Below are 16,601 nucleotides of genomic sequence, written 5' to 3'. Positions count from 1 at the left end.
CATACATAGTCAGAGCATCTGCAGTAGCACTATCCTTCTCAATTACCCATGGTTTCTCATCCCCAAATAGTTTTTATATTACCTCCCAATAGGAGGACCCTGCATCTAGTGTGCATGTAGTATCCATAAATAAAGGTGACATCTCAGAAACTTCTTCAGGAGGTGAAACTATCTGTGGCAGAATTACAGACTTCTTCTTTGCTTTGATAATCCTTGACATTTCCTTTAACTGTTGTTTATTGGAATTTACCTAATAAGAATCAAACAAGGATGAGTAGCAATAACTCGTGAATGCAAATAGTCTTTTCAATTGAATGTGAGCTTAATGAAGAAATTCTTCTACATTACATCCAACCTCGAAACTATAAAACACACAGAGTGGTCATTAAATTTTCGAACGTTTTTTCACATGGTTTTGACACCTGTCACTATATCGGAAATTCTCTTTTGGCATAAATTTATTAGCGTTTCGGTATCAGGTGATATGGGTAGCACCTTGAGACATGTGAACTCTAATATTGCAAGTCATTTGATTGTTCGCAAATCGAGATGTGGGATGTCCGATACCGGAGTGTCGTGACTTGACGGAATGCGATATCAGCAATCAACACTTTACTCATATGGTGCTTACTTTTGAAATTGTCAATGCCGATATTTCGATCAATGCTTCACATGTGGTTTTTAGTGGGACCAACGTTTTATAACATTTCCATTTATTTGTTGAAAAATCCTTTTGAAACTTTTGTAATGTTATTCAAAGGTTTTACAATGGAAACATAGTTGTCCGATTTTTTAGACTTGCATGTTATTTCCTAAGAAACTATGAAAAGGCCTTTTAAGCCTAAAGAAAAAGATTATGGTTCGCTATATATGATTTTTGAAAGATTTCTTGTTTTATTTATAAAAAAATGTAAAAATACGAAACTTGTTCTATTTTTTCAAAACAAGAAAGGATTATTTCCTAAAAAATTAGAGTGTACCCATTATTTATTATTCTAAGTCTATGGATAATGGGGGGTTGTTGAGTAATACAACAATTGGAGACACATTAGACAAACAATTAATCTCTGTAATAATAAATAAGGTCTTAATCTTATCAAGAAATCTTAGAAAGTTTTAAAATGATTGAAGTTTAGATTGATAATGATAACTCGGATGTGAAACAACTTATTTTATTGTAAATCTTATCAGAGCTTGTTATATATGAAAATATTCATTGTGTAAATAAGTTACTAATAGGTTTAAAAAGTAAAGTAAAAATTATTTGAAGCTTAGCATATAAAATAGACTTATTTGTCACTAGTAGAGCCACTGCTTCAAGAAGGCATCCATAGCCTCGACAGGGTTGCCATTTAACCAAAAATGAACCAGTATCCCATCCACTTCATAATAACATTTTTTGAGGTAATAAATGCTTTTTCTTTTTTGAAAATATATTTTTTATTTTATTTTTTGTTTTACTTAAAATCCATTATCCTAGTTTGGTGACCAGATGATGATAATGCCACTCACAAATTGTAATAAAATTGAACAAGCTGACTCATAATGAGACATCTTGTCTTATAGTCTTGTAACTATAAACCATCATCTTGGTTTGGTTGACAATAGTGATAATGCCAATGTCAGTGGTTTCCTATGTTCACGGTAAGTAGGCTCGTGATGAGACCTCTTATCCTTCAAGTTTTTTTTTTTTTTTGAATTACATTCTAAAATATTTTAAAATTAATGGATCGGGAGCTTTCATTTACTCCTTAAGGGTTTTGGATGACCATTTAAGTAAAAGATGCTAAATCTTCACAATAATTTCTACTTTGTAAAAACAACTTTTCAAAACTAATTACAAACAAGCATATCTTTTAAGAGTTCTGAGCCAAAAGATTCCACAATTAAATGGTTATTACATTTTAAAGTTTTTAAATAGATACAATACTAGATTTCAATTTATAATTTTTCTTCCTGAATTCTTTCTTGAGTAAGTTAAGATCTTAATAATTAAGAGAAACTTCCAACGTAGACTTCAAAAGTGTACTATTTAGCATTACTTAAAACTAAAAAAGTTATTTTTCATATAAGATTATTTACATATTTTACAAGAGAACATTCATTCTTTTTAAGAAAATTATTTTTTGAGAATAAGTCCATTAACGGGAAAAATATCCTTTCTCCCTTGTAAATATTGCAAGATAAAAGTTGATGGACCTACCTTCTCAAAATATGAAAGGGACCAAGCCAAAGTTTTTGAAATTTAGTATGTTTTCCTTTATCCTCATGCACTTTATCCCATTTCAAAACCAAGTCTCCAATTTCAAAATTTTTATCTTTGACTGAATTTATATCAAATGAAGCTTTGACCAACTGTTGATGGTGGGCATGGACTTGTTTTTCTTTATTTCTTTCTTCTTCCAATTTAAGGATTTGAGACATTCGCAATTGTAGAGCAGAAGAAGGCTTTTCTTCAATAAATTGTATTAGGGCTAATGAGGGAAGTGTTAAATTGGGAGGCAAGATAGCTTCTTTCCCATATACCAGATGAAAAGGGGAAGTACCTATTGAGGTCTTCTCAGTTATTCTATCAACCCATAAAGAAAATGTTAAAGCCTTGTGCCAATTCTTTTGATTTTGGTCAATGGTTCATTTAATAATTCTGATAAGGTTCTTATTAGTATATTCTACTAAACCATTCCCCCGAGGGTAGTAATTTGCAGAATATTTAAGTTTAAATCCTCTTTTCAGAGCAAATTTAGTCATTGCATTTCCAGAAAAATAAGAAGCATTTAAAAATAAGAGCATGAGGGATACCAAACATGGTAATGATAAATTAATCAATGAATTTAGTAATGCTCTCATAAATAGATAGCTTCAAAGGTATTTCCTCTACCCATTTTGTGAAGTAATCACTTGCAATCAAAATTTATTTATGTTGTTTGAAACAATGAGGAACGATTTCACCTATTATGTCTAGTCCACATTGCTCTAAAGGTTATTGAATGTTGACTAGATGCAAAGGCATAGATGGTTTCTTCTATCTTCTTGAAGCAGTTTGACAAATTTTTTATCTTCTCACATACATGTGAGTGTATTTGAACAAGGTTGGCCAGTAATATCTAGCATGTAGGATTTTATGAGCAGTTGTATCTCCATTGTAGTGCCCACCAACTAGCCCATCATGAAGTTCCTGTAAAGCCTTTTCTGCTTCAGCCTTTTCCAGACATTTTAATAAAACAAAATCACATTTTTTTCTAAACAAAAAATCATTGATGAGTTGATATTGATTAGCTTTCAATATTAATCCCCTTTTTCTTTTGTAATCAAGCTCATATGCAGCATAGTCATTTTTTAAATAAAATATTAAGTCAGCATATTGAGATTCGGTATCAACAGGAAGTAGCTCCATTATTTGACCAATATTACATGTACCTTCATCAACTAATGGATCATTCATTCTTGTCATCAATCTGCAAAAACCTTGACCTCTCACAATTTTAGCAGGTTTGATTTCTAGGTCATATTCTTGCAGGGTAGTAACACAGTTAGCCCTTTTTTCTCCTAATCTCTTTTGAATAAGTAATTGCCTGCATGTTATGAAAGGTACAATGACTTTAGTATGAGTTTTTAAGAGAAAAGGTCTGAATTATTTGATTTCTTTGTAGACTACGAAGGCTTGTTTTTCTACTTCAGAATAATTTAATTCAACTCCTTGAAAATTTGAGTTGAAGAAAGAAATGGGGGCTTCGATTTTTTGTTCATTTGGTTGTGTTAAGACTGTTGCATATGATATTTCATAGGAAGAAGTATATAAAGTGAATTGATCGGAAAAATTAGGAGTTGATAGAGAGGGAGCATAAATAACAACTTATTTGATTGCTTTAAATGATTCTCTTTCTTTGTCTCCCCATTTGAAAAACAAATTTTTCTTGATCATAGTTTGTAATGGTAGGACGATTTGAGAAAACTCAGGAATGAATCTCTTGAAAAAATTAATTTGGCCAAGAAAAGATTGCATTGATTTTTTGGTATGTGGTAAAGGAATTTCTGAGATTGTCTTAATTCTTTCTAGATCAATACAAATTCCATTTTTGGATACAATAAAGCCAAGGAGTTTACCTTCACTAAGAGAAAAAATGATTTCTTTGGGTTTAGAGAAATTCCATACCTTTTGCATCTTTCAAAGATATGTTTTAAGTCATGCAAATGATTACTTCTCTTCTTGGAATATATGGTAATATCATCTAGATATACCACAACAGTTTTATTGATTAAACCCCTGAAAGTGATATCCATTGCTCTCTGGAATGTAGCTCCTGTGTTCATCAATCCTAAAGACATTTTTTGATATGCGTATGTTCCCCATTTTGTTCTGAACGTGGTATTTAATCTATCCTTTGGATGAACAAGGATTTCATTGTAACCTGAGAATCCATCTAGAAAAGACATTAGTTCAGAACCAACAATTGATTGTAGGACTTTCTCCATTGGTGGGAGGGGAAAATTATCTTTTTCACATGCTTTATTTAAATTCATAAAATCAATACAAATGTGAATATCACCATTATTTTTTATAACTGGTACAAGATTAGAAACCCATTTGGAATGTCTTACCAGAAATATAATTTTGGCCTTTAATATCTTGTTCAACTCACTTTTGATCTGAGTTTCCAAATTTGGATGAATCTTTCTAAGTTTTTGTTGAATGGGCTTGACATTAGGTATCATTGGGATAATCTATTGGATGATAGAGGTATCATAGGTTTTGAGATCTTGATAATTCCAAGAAAAAATACTTTTTATATTTTTTTTAACATATGAATAAATGCATTTCTTTCTTATGACAAGAGCCCAAGACCTAAGTTAATATTTTGAGGCTTGATATCAAATCCAAGATTAACTAATTCAAATCTCAAAGTTGAACTTTGAAGTTTGCAGTTGCTGACCTTTTTAAATCTGTCTTTTAAATCATAAAGATACTCAAGTTTAACTATAGGCTTTGGCAAACCATTTTGTTCATTCAATTTATTCAATTGTCTATCATGTTCATCTTCATCAATTACTTGGTCAAAATAAGATTCTTTGGATGTTAAAAAATCAAGGATATCTTCATCATCATTGAACACTCACCAATTGGTGATATTATCAGGAATTGAAGGGTGAAAATCAACTCTATAGAAAATCTATCTGGACTAAAATCTTCAGGTGGGATCAGTTTAGATGCAACATTGGCCAAAAGATCAGCACTGACATTCTATAGCATGGGTATTGGAGAAATATTAAATGCAATGAAATGTGAAGTAATATTTTGAATTAAGGACTGATAATGTCTAAGATGATTAGAAACACAATGAATATTGTTTCTAACTTGTTTTATAACAATTTTTGAATCCACAAATACTTACAAGTACTCTACATCAAGACTTATAGCTTTATGCAATCCTTGTACTAATGCTTCATATTATGATATGTTATTAGTACATTCAAACTCTAATCTACGTGCCAAAATAATTTTTTCACCATTAGGGATTACCAATTGTTGACAGTGCTAGACCCGCCAACATTCAGGGGATCACTCCAGTATGAAGTCCCAACAAGACCTCACAGTGTTTGGTGTGGGAGTCCCATCTGGTACGATGGCCCAGTTGCCATTATCTTAAGGATTTGCCTCAACTCTTTCTTGTTAGCACAGGACAGTAGTCTGCTTTGTCTTCGAGAAGTGAGGTTCGCATGCCTCGTGACCGTTAGTGTCACTTGTGTCAATGGTTCTTTCACTGTCGAGGGAGAGAGTGAGAGTGAGACCCAATTCGAGTGGGAGTAGTCCCAACACTGCTAGGAACACACAACACAACAGGACATGCACAACTTGTGGTGGAGCATTGCACACAGATGTGGCAGTCACAACACACAAGGGAAGATAACACGTATAAAAATCAACAGATTAGTCCACAAGAGTGCAATGATTTTTCACAACAAGTTTCATGTGAAAGGTCTGTTTGATTTCTAGGAGAGTAGTCTACACGGGCGAGACAACGTTAACAACATATACAACGCATTTTCATTAATAGATTATGTATTACAACAAGTGAAATACTTCAAATGTGAAACATGGGTTAAAGCAACATGCATCACAAGTGTTAAAGATTAGTCTTACAACAGTTACAATACATGTGTGAAAACGTGCTGGCCTGTTAACAGGCTTCTGAATTAAGTGAAAGTTCCAAGACACATCGTTACACCATGCATCACTACCCCCATGTGAGGGGTGTTGGAGCCACTGCTTACTCCTCAAAGAAAAGATTACAGACTCTCTTGGCTATGTGGGAGAAGTTGAGGTGAAAATTCCCTTGCATGTACAAATGAGGGGGTATTTATAGCCAAGGATGAAACTAACCCTTGTGGCTATTCGACTACCCTCATGATTGTTTGACTTCCATGATTTTTGACTTTACATGACTCTTTGTACAATAAGTGGGTTTCTTGGACTTCCACGTTACATTACATTGATAGACAATATGGCCCACAGTAGAGATGTGGATGACATGACTCATGACATGAATCGACATGAAATTTCTGGTACATTCGTGCTGCTGCTGGTGTGCATGTCAAGCTGTAGTGCTTCTGGATGATGGACATCCTCATGGTGTGTCACAGCTTCACCTTCGCATGGAAAAATGCACGGAGTCTTCGAATCCAAAAACCTCCTAGTCTACATGCGGAGGTGAAGTTGTGACACCTTCGTTCATCTCGTTCATCATCGTGCCATGTTTGTTTGTGTATATTTTCCTACAGTCACTCATGACGAGATGACATCAAATCCCAAAACCTCCTAGTCTACCATGATAAATGACCATTTTGGATGTAGGTGACCGGGAGAGGCAACAAGGTCGCGAGGCGGGATGGATGCTCCGGGCACTGATGATGAAAATTGTGCAAGGGTCACTGGATGATGGAGATGGGCAATCTGGATCGACAGTGACTGTCTGCCGGGATCCTAGCAGCCAAAATTACGCAATTCCTAGAGGGAACTAGCAACTGGCTGTTCGGTCACTGGCAGCAGAAACTGCGCAATTCTTGAGGGGAACTGGCAGTTAGCTTCCGGGAGCTTGGCAGTAGAAACTGTGCAATTCCTTAGGAGAACTGGCAGTTAGCTTTCAGGAGCTTGGGAGTAGAAACTGCACAATTCCTTAGGGGAATTGGCAGTTAGCTGCCAAGAGCTTGGCAGCAGAAACTGCGCAATTCCTGGAGGGAATTGGAAGTTTGCTGCTCGGAGCTGCTGGAGAGAGAAATTGCATTGATGCTGGGAGGTCGGTCTGTTGATCATCTCTACGCAATTTATGAGCTAAGCGGAGTGTTGGGCAGCAGAGGACCTACTCATGAAAACTGCACAATTTTCTAGATGAGTAGCCATCGACTGTTGAGAGGGTTGGCTAGAAAAATTGCGAAATTTCTTAAGGGAGACAGGGACGGGCACTGGGTGTCTGTCCGACCTATCTACGCAATTTTCTCAACCAGCAGAGCATGCAATGCTTGCAACCTCTGCACAATTTTTTAGGGGAGTGAATCCTGGGGTGGCTGCCGGGTCAAACTCTCCGGTTGACCAGCATGGAGACTTATTGATTTTATCGCGGGCAATGCAACTTGAAATGACTTGCTTGGTTCTTCTGCATTGTTCTAGGTGATAATTGATCGAGTCAATGGCAGGGTGATGGTCCAGCTGTTAGAGGGGAGTCTGGTTGTTAGAACTTCAACAAACTGACTAAGTGTGTGAACAAGTGAAAGATGCATATGTGACCTTGCAACAAACACTTGCATGACTCGATGACGAGACAACTCAAACCATCCAGACACATATGTACAACATGACTAACCGATGGTGTAGGTGACAAGCATGACACTTATGATTGATCGTTGGTCGATCGTGACTACGCTTGCACAACAGTGAATGTGACCTTGTGTGTGAGTGCAACAGATGTTTTCATAGCGAACACGACAAGTCCACACAAAGCGAAGACTTTGAGCATAACCAGAACATCGTCACAAGCATGAATTTGACATAAACATGCAAGACTTCGTGAAATGAACAAGAAAGGTGAATGCAAAGACTCATGGGAGCTCACAAAGTGAACCCGAGTGTGTGCATTCATCAAGTGAAACTCTCAAGGGAGGTTCCGAAATTTGGTGTAGGCCAAAATTTTGGAGGGTGGTTGTATCCACTACAACACCAATATACATCTAGCCCCTGCACCATCGTTGGATTTATAACCATCAAAATAAAGTGTCCAAAATAAAGAATCGTGTTTAATTACAGTTGTATCTACAACATTTATACATTTAGTAAAATATGTTTGTGAATAATTTTCAACTTGAGATGAAACAAAATTTGCTAAGAAAGGGGATCTCTGAGCTATAAAACTTCCAAAGAAAGATTTAGAAGAAAAATTCCCAAGGATGTTTTTTTTGAAAACTACAAGCTCATTTGCTTCATCCAGATCAGTAACTAAGTATTTCATATACTTTTCTCTATCCACTCGAATCTGATTTGGTTTCCCATTGTAAGGAAGCCATATATGTGACCAATCTGTGGTGAAATAACCATGCAATTTCTTAGACCAATATCTGCTTAAAATAAGATCATAAAATTTAGGAACATCAACAATCAAAATATCGATAATTTGACATACCTTTGAATTTCAAGATAATCTTATTAAAATAGAGTTTAATTCTCCCAACACCTTAACCTTTGTTCTATCTAATTGAACAATTTAGCCAAAATACTTCTCATGTGTTATTTTTAGCTTGAGACAAACTGAATATGGCATAATATTTGATGACGCGCCTAAGTCTACCAAACAATTGTGAAAATTTTTGTTAAAAATATCAAAGGTTAAAAGAAAAGGAGGAGTGTAGGAATTGGACTTGTCTCCGATTGGAATTGCATCATAACCATCACTTTTATCTGGGGAATAACTTGGAGGCTTTCCTTTTCCAAGTGAGGATTTTGCAGGTGGAAAAGGAGATTTAAGAACAACATTTAATTCTTTAAGCAATAATTTTGGTTGTTGCTTAAGCTTACTTAGCTCATACATGGAAATATTAGCTTTGATTTTCTTCATATCTTCCACAATGGTATATTATATATCTTTATAAAAAATAACAAGAGTTGTAGATGAAGAAGGGGAATTTGAAGAGTTTGGAATGGATTCAAAAGATTTAGGAGGAGATTTTTTGTTTGCACCTTTCTCTTTATTAATAGGAGTAGTTGACCTATGTTTCTGATCTGATGATAATGAATCGATAGATCTTTTACTCCTAGTTTCTACTGGTAGGGCTTCTCCTTCTTCGTTTTCTAATGTAGTAAGAATAAAATCTCATAATCCATGTGCTTCAACAAGCTCTTATTCTTGTGATTCTTCTACAGATAGGGATGATTCTTCATCTTCATCTTGATCTAATTCAACCTTGGATATAATATTGGGTGGTTGAGATGATGAAAGTTGAGCTTTATTGAAAGGTCTAAAAGATATTTTTGAAGACTCAGATAATTCTTTCTTTATATTGACCACTTCATTTGACATTGTTTTGAGGAATTTCTATAATCCTTCTAAATCAAAAGTGTCTTTAGAAGGTTTCTTTTTGGCTTCCTCTTTAAAAGTTACTTTCTTTGACTTCCTTTCTTCAAGAATAGTTTTCTTCTCTAAAGCTAGAATTAGTTTTATGACAGATAAAGTTTCTTTCATGTTGTTACTTAAAGTAATTTTACACTCTCTATCTACAAATATCACAATATTAGAGGGAAGTGCAGAGATATACCATTCTATTTGTACATCTTCACCAGGTTGTGAACTATCTGGAATCTTATTAAGCAATTTATTGAACCTGGAATTAAAACCTTTGATCCTTTCATTTTGATTTGTTTTGAGAATGGAAACATTGTTAATTAATGTAGTTGTTGTATGATCATCACCAAAATTTCTCAAAAATTTCTCTTGAAAAGTATTCCAATTATTAATTGAGACTGTTGGTAAAGAAAAATACCAAGATCCTGCTGATCCTGTGAAAGTATAGGGAAAAAATCTACATACACAATCTTTTTTCTGAGGCTCCATTTAGGTTAATGGCCAACATATAATTATGTAAATGTTCTTCAACTAGAATACCTTCATCAGGATTGAACTTGGGTAACCATCTTTCTGTATGTTTAGGTAAAGGATGAAAAGGTGCAGGCATGTTGACTGCACCTGGATTGGTCCATGGTGTGCTAGCCATTCTAGGAATTTGGGTAGAAGAAGTTGAAATAATATAATAATTTGATTGTGTGGAAGAAGAAGTAGCCCCTGTGCTAGTGTTGGTTAAACTAGCAAAGGTTGAGTGAAGATGAGGGATATGAATGGAAGGATTGATCAAATGAGAGGAAGTTGATGATGAGGGATGAAATAAAGGTGTTTGTGGTGGAGAATAAGATAAAATATAACTATTAGATGATTGTGATTCATATTTTTTATTATTTCTTCGGTGAGAAGGTAAGGGAAACTCAAACGGAGTAACCCAAAGTTTCTCACTTTGGGATCTAGTAAAAATATGAGAAGTTTGGAAAGATGAAGATACATTACCTTCAGATAACTCAGATTGTTGTGGCCTTTCTTCAAAAATATAAATCCCTTCTAATTTATGAATTAAGGTCTGAAATTCAGGTAACTCCTGAGAAGGAGGTTGATCAGATGACTTAGGGTGTGTGCTAGGAGATCTTGTAGTTTGTTTTACAACTTTTGGTCTCCGAGTAGGATATTTTGAATGAGAGATGGAAGTTGGGGGAGATTGTGAGGGAGAATGACTCTTTTGATGACCTTTTGATTTGGGATTAAACCTTGTTTCCATTCAGATTTGGAAGTTCAATCCCTCCTTCTAGCGCCAAAAATGTTGAAGGCTAAAAAATCTTTGCCTCAACATTAGGGAATACCACTCGGTAGGGAACTTAAGACATCTTTGTTTCCGTTGGAATTGGTGGTTCCGATTGGGGGATAAAGGGACCAGTTTCCTGTGAAATAAATATAAATGAATGATGGAAATTAAATGAGAATAATGGAGTGATTTAAAGCTAAAGATGATAATACTAAAAATAAACTTATTCTATGTATCTCCCGGGATAATATCTCTTTACATGTGATTCATAAAAAGATTTCACAAAGCATGCAATAATATAGATCATTAAACACTTTATGAAAAGAAAACAAATAAGATAAACTAAAGTAATTAAATCTCATTATTTCATATACAACCACAAATGATATTATCCTACACATCAATAGTGACAATGTCTAACTGTTTGCAAAACAAACATATAATGAAACAACTTATAGAAAATTTACTATCTGTCTCAATGAAACATAGCAGCAATAGAAAGATAATAGTACTTGATACATCAAGGCTCTTCTCATGAAAAAGATAGCTTTCAGTTAAGCTTCTCAATTAGATAACTTTGGATTAAACAATAGTGCAAGTTCAAAGTTGTGTATCAAAAATTCAGAACCCATTTCTAAAGACATGAGAGGGGTTTAAATAATCTATTGATATTACAAAAATAGTAAAATAAAAATAAAAGTCTTCAAAAAGGCTCCAACAAACTAATCTAAGATAAAGAAAAAGATAAAGATAACATTATGTTGTAACAAGAAATTCATGACCATGCTACAGACTGATTCTCCATTTTTTCTCTGAGTCCACATATGTACATCATTGGCTTTAGTTGGGGGGGATGAGTCGGTTGCATGCACAGCTACCCCATAAATATTGCATCACTGAGTGCTGGAAGAAGTTGGGTTGTTGCATTAGAAAGACACCTCAGCACAAGCCATTGACTATGTGGCTCTACCAAGAAATTTCAATAACTTTTGAGGTGATAAACTTTGGATGTCTTCAACCTTCTTCTTTGATGTTTCCTACCATGACTACTTCAGATTTTTAACATCTGGCAAGGTGTCCTTCGGGCATTCCTGTATTAGATTGGCTTGCAATAAGGTATCACTGATATATTCAGTGAAATTAGAAGCAATATTGCGGGACCTGATGATAGCCATTTCTTCTTCCTTCATCTTGATGTCCCAATCTCCAAAAACGATATATTTTTTAGATTCTTCAATTCAAGGAAGTTCAACTCATATTCCTTCAACACTGTCTTGGAAATCTATATGATCAGATATTTTCTCATCAAATTCTTCATAGAATGTCCTCAAATTAGAAAATTGGTTAACCAAATAATCACTAGTCTTACACAAATCATGAATTAAAGTTAATTTATGACAAAAGATAACCTATTGCTTAGTAAGGAGTGTATCTAGTTCTCCTGCTTTTTTTCTAACTTCATATTTTTTCTAGATTTTCTTTCAACTGGTTAATCTTTTATTGTAGCTGTTGTACATGTGCATATTTATCTTTTATTTCAAATTCAAATTTTAGTTTCAAGTCATTGAAACTTTTCTGTAGTTCAACAAGGTTTGCTTGCCATTGTTGTTATATTTCTTGCCTTTCATTCTAGAGACTTTGTTCTAACTGAACAACCCTCTGGTCCTTTTCTTTCATAAGGAGTTGACTTTCCATTGCTTTATCAATAGTAGCACTAGCATAAGCTCTTGCAAACTACGAGAGTTTGTTTAATTCTTCGTCAGGTTATGTATGGGTTCCTTTCCAGAGAACTTGAAAGGAGTCTAGTTTGAAACTAATGTGTGTTCGTGTTCCATCTTTCTCTTCTTTCTTGATCTGCTCATAACTACTTTGTGTTTTGGACTGTAAAACACATCCAAAGGAGGGATTTCTTCAATTTTGAGAACTATATATGATGTAGGAAATGATGGGATGATTTCTAAATCTTCAGCAACATTATTTTTATTGGGAGCCTCAGCAGTGAATGAGGTTGTCCCTTCAGTTTGTGGAATCTGCACTATTTCTTTGTTGATTGTAGTGTTTACATCCTAAGTTTCTTCAGTCAATAAGACACGATTAAATTCCTCCCAAACTTCATCCAATTTATTTTCTTCTTGAAATTTCTTCGTTTGCTCGAGAGATGCAATAGCTATCTTTGAGACTTGAGAAATAATTGGATTCTTTGATGAGGAGGCTGATGCATTTGAAATTTCAGGATTTTCCTGAGAATGTCTCAACAAATCTTATGGAAGATGGGCTATCCTCCGACTATGATATTGGTTGAACGCAATCAAATCTTCATGAGTTAGTCGATCTGTTTCTAACTATTCAACCATGGAATACTATGGAACCATCTCAAATAAATCATCAAATTTATCAAGCTCGCTTGAAAATTGCCTGATTCTAGCTTGTGTCATGACATCTTTTGCGACTCCATTGGGATCATATTTTTTTTTTGGGATGGTGGGAAAACTTAAAGCTTTGATTTGGTCAATTTGAATAAGATAAATTTTGAAATTTTCCAATGTATAGGTACCACAAGAAATATGAAAAGAAGGCCAAGTAGTTTTTTTGGCATCCTTGAGCACTTTAGTCAAACCATTCCCAACTATTTGGTATGCAATTTCTTTGGATAATAAATTATCTGGGACAAAAAGAGGCAAAACATGTGGATGGAAAATATTACCAAAAACTTGAATATAAGTAAATGAATCTTCCTCGAACCACCTTCCTGATGACATTAAGTCACTATTAGCTTCTGTAGAGAGTCTGGGGGCTTTTCTGCCGAAAACCTCTTGGTGAATGGGGAGGATAATTTCATGACAAATTTTATGAAAATGAGAATGATACTTGGATTCCCACAAGATATCAAGGTAAACATGAATGGGGGTAGGTTATTGAATCATCCATTTCCATCCAATAGATGGAAAATAATAAGAAAACCGAATAGCATCCATGACATAGGCGCCCATAAAGAAAGGAGGAGGAGTTATATCATTAAAATTGCACTAATGTCTGTAACTATGAATTTAAGTAGTTAAATTATTAGACAAGATATTTTTCCAATCCATAATATAAACATCATAAAAATCCTCTATTAACAGTACCCATTCTTTTGAGAACTTTTGTGCATTAGGGTAGCCGTATAAACAACATCATAGCAGCAACATGAGAGAAAGGGCCAACAATAGAATCTAATGAATACATGCCCCTGTCCTCACGCTTGTGCTTGCTCGAGCCCCTTCTCCATTATATGATAACCTCTGTTGGGTTTTGATTCTCATGCATAAACTTCTAGACAAATTGAGTATCATACTTTTTCTGTGGTAGCAGCAAATGGTACATTTTCCTCAAATCCTCGGCCTTGAATGATCCAATGATTGTCTTCTTTGGATTTATAGAAACTCTATCTATAATATCCAAATGGTTGATGACCCATGTCACCATATATGTTTAGGGAAATATTTTGGGATGGGCAGCAATTGTATGCAAAAATGAATTAGCCACATCATTCCATGTAAAGCAAGCATCCGGAGTGGGAGCATCTGCAGTAGCACTTTGCTTCTCAATTACCCTTCGTTTTTCATCCTCGAACAATTTGTATATGACCTCCCAAGAGGAGGACCCTATGTCTGGCATGCATGTAGTATCCGTAAACAAAGGTGACATCTCAGCAACTTCATCAGGAGGCGAAAATGTCTTTGGCTTAATTACAAAGTTCTTCTTTGCTTTGATAATCCTTGACATTTCCTTTAACTGTTATTTATCAGAATTTACCTAATAAGAATAAAACAAGGATGAGTGGCAAGAACTTGTGAATGCAAATAGTCTTTTCAACTGAATGCAAGCTTTAATGAATAAATCCTTCTACATTACATAAAAATCATGACAAATAATTTAAACCTCGAAACTATAAAACACACAGAGTGGCCGTTAAATTTTTAAACGTTTTTTCACATGGTTTTGATACATGTCACTATATCGAAAATTCACTTTCAGCATAAATTTATCGATGTTTTGGTATCGGGTGATATGGATAGGACCTTGCGACATGCAGACTCTGATATCGCAAGTCATTTGATTGTTCGCAAATCAAGATGTGGGATGTTCAATATCAAAGTGTCAGGACTTGATGGAACGCGATATCGGCAATCGACACTTAACTCTTATGGTTCTTACTTTTGAAATTGTCGATGTCAATAAGTCGATCAACGCTTCACATGTGGTTTTTAGTAGGACCAACTTTTTATAACATTTCCATTTATTTGTTGAAAAAGCCTTTTAAAACTTTTGTAATGTTATTCAAAGGTTTTACAATGGAAACATAGTTGTCGGGTTTTTTAGACTTGCATATTATTTCCTAAGAAATTATGAAAGGCCTTTTAAGCCTAAAGAAAAAGATTATGGTTCACTATATATGCTTTTTGAAACATTTTTTGTTTTATTTATAAAAGAAAAGGTAAAAATATGAAACTTGTCCTAATGATGAACCACAGAGGTTGGTTCGAAACGCCGATTCCAAAAAACCATGAATGTGATGACTTCAGAAGATACCACCAAACAAGAAAGGATTATTTCATAAAACTTTAAAGATCCCCCATTCTTTATTATTCTAAGTCTAAGGATAATGGGGGGTTTTTGAGTACTACAACAATTCCTTGGATAGATCTTTCTAATGAGGCATCATACGCGTAAAATGGAGATCATATGCCAAAGTTACAAACCTCGGGAAGTTGATGTACCAACTAACCCCAACGGGGCCCACAAACATTTGGTGCTTCATCTCCTAGGGTTAGGTCTCTGGATGTTAAGAGTTTCCCCTTGTTTATCAACGATAAAAAGGCCCTGGAGTTATTCATAAATCTAGGGCAACAAGTTGCAGATGATTTATCTTCTAATGATAACTTCTTATGAATGCTTTTTACTTTTTTTTTATTCTATTTTAGTTTCATTATTATTGTGTTATCTTCATCAAACATATATCAAAAAATAAATAACAATGAGACAAAGGACACAAGAGACAAGCAATCATCCAAGGTCAAAACCTCTCCAATCTTGAGAGGAAAACCCATAGAATTATTTTTCTTATAAAATCTTCAATTGATGAATTCTAAGACCTAGCCCTTAACCAAGATCCCTCCATGACCGAGTCAACCTTTCCTCTGATATTTGAAATTTCAATTCGATTTTGACCTTGAATCTACTTCAACACTGCTACTGCACTTCACCTTTGCAATTCTGAAATTCCAGATCTGCAATATGTGACTGCAATTTGTATTGTAGAAATGCTAGATCAACTAGATTATGGACAAAAATTCTTCCTTCTGCGTTCGCTTGGATATGAGTTGCTTCATCTTCAATTGGGCTTGCAATAATGACCCTCTCTTACAATATTTTGGTCTCCTATGGTAGTTGTAATATCTTGGTCTACTCTGCAACAGGGAGATGCCCTAACCCTTCGCACATGTGAAAGTTTTGATCCAAAACAATCCCAAACAATTTGGTTCTTCCTTCTTTTTCCTTTGCTAGGATATGAGACTTCTTCTTGTCCCTTGATCAAACCCTTTTGTGCTTGAGTGAGTGATTTTCAAATGAGGTCGATGGCTCTATATATATAGGCTTCTTAACAAATCCTTTTAGGCCAAATTGAGGTGCCCTTAGGCCGATTTGTTGCTCCATGAGGCCAACTTATTGTT

Source organism: Pinus tabuliformis, chromosome 1_1 (assembly GCF_031772625.1).
Source record: "Pinus tabuliformis cultivar Carrire ecotype Pingquan chromosome 1_1, CPIR1, whole genome shotgun sequence".
Lineage (NCBI taxonomy): Eukaryota > Viridiplantae > Streptophyta > Pinopsida > Pinales > Pinaceae > Pinus > Pinus tabuliformis.
This window is presented reverse-complemented; position numbering follows the sequence as displayed.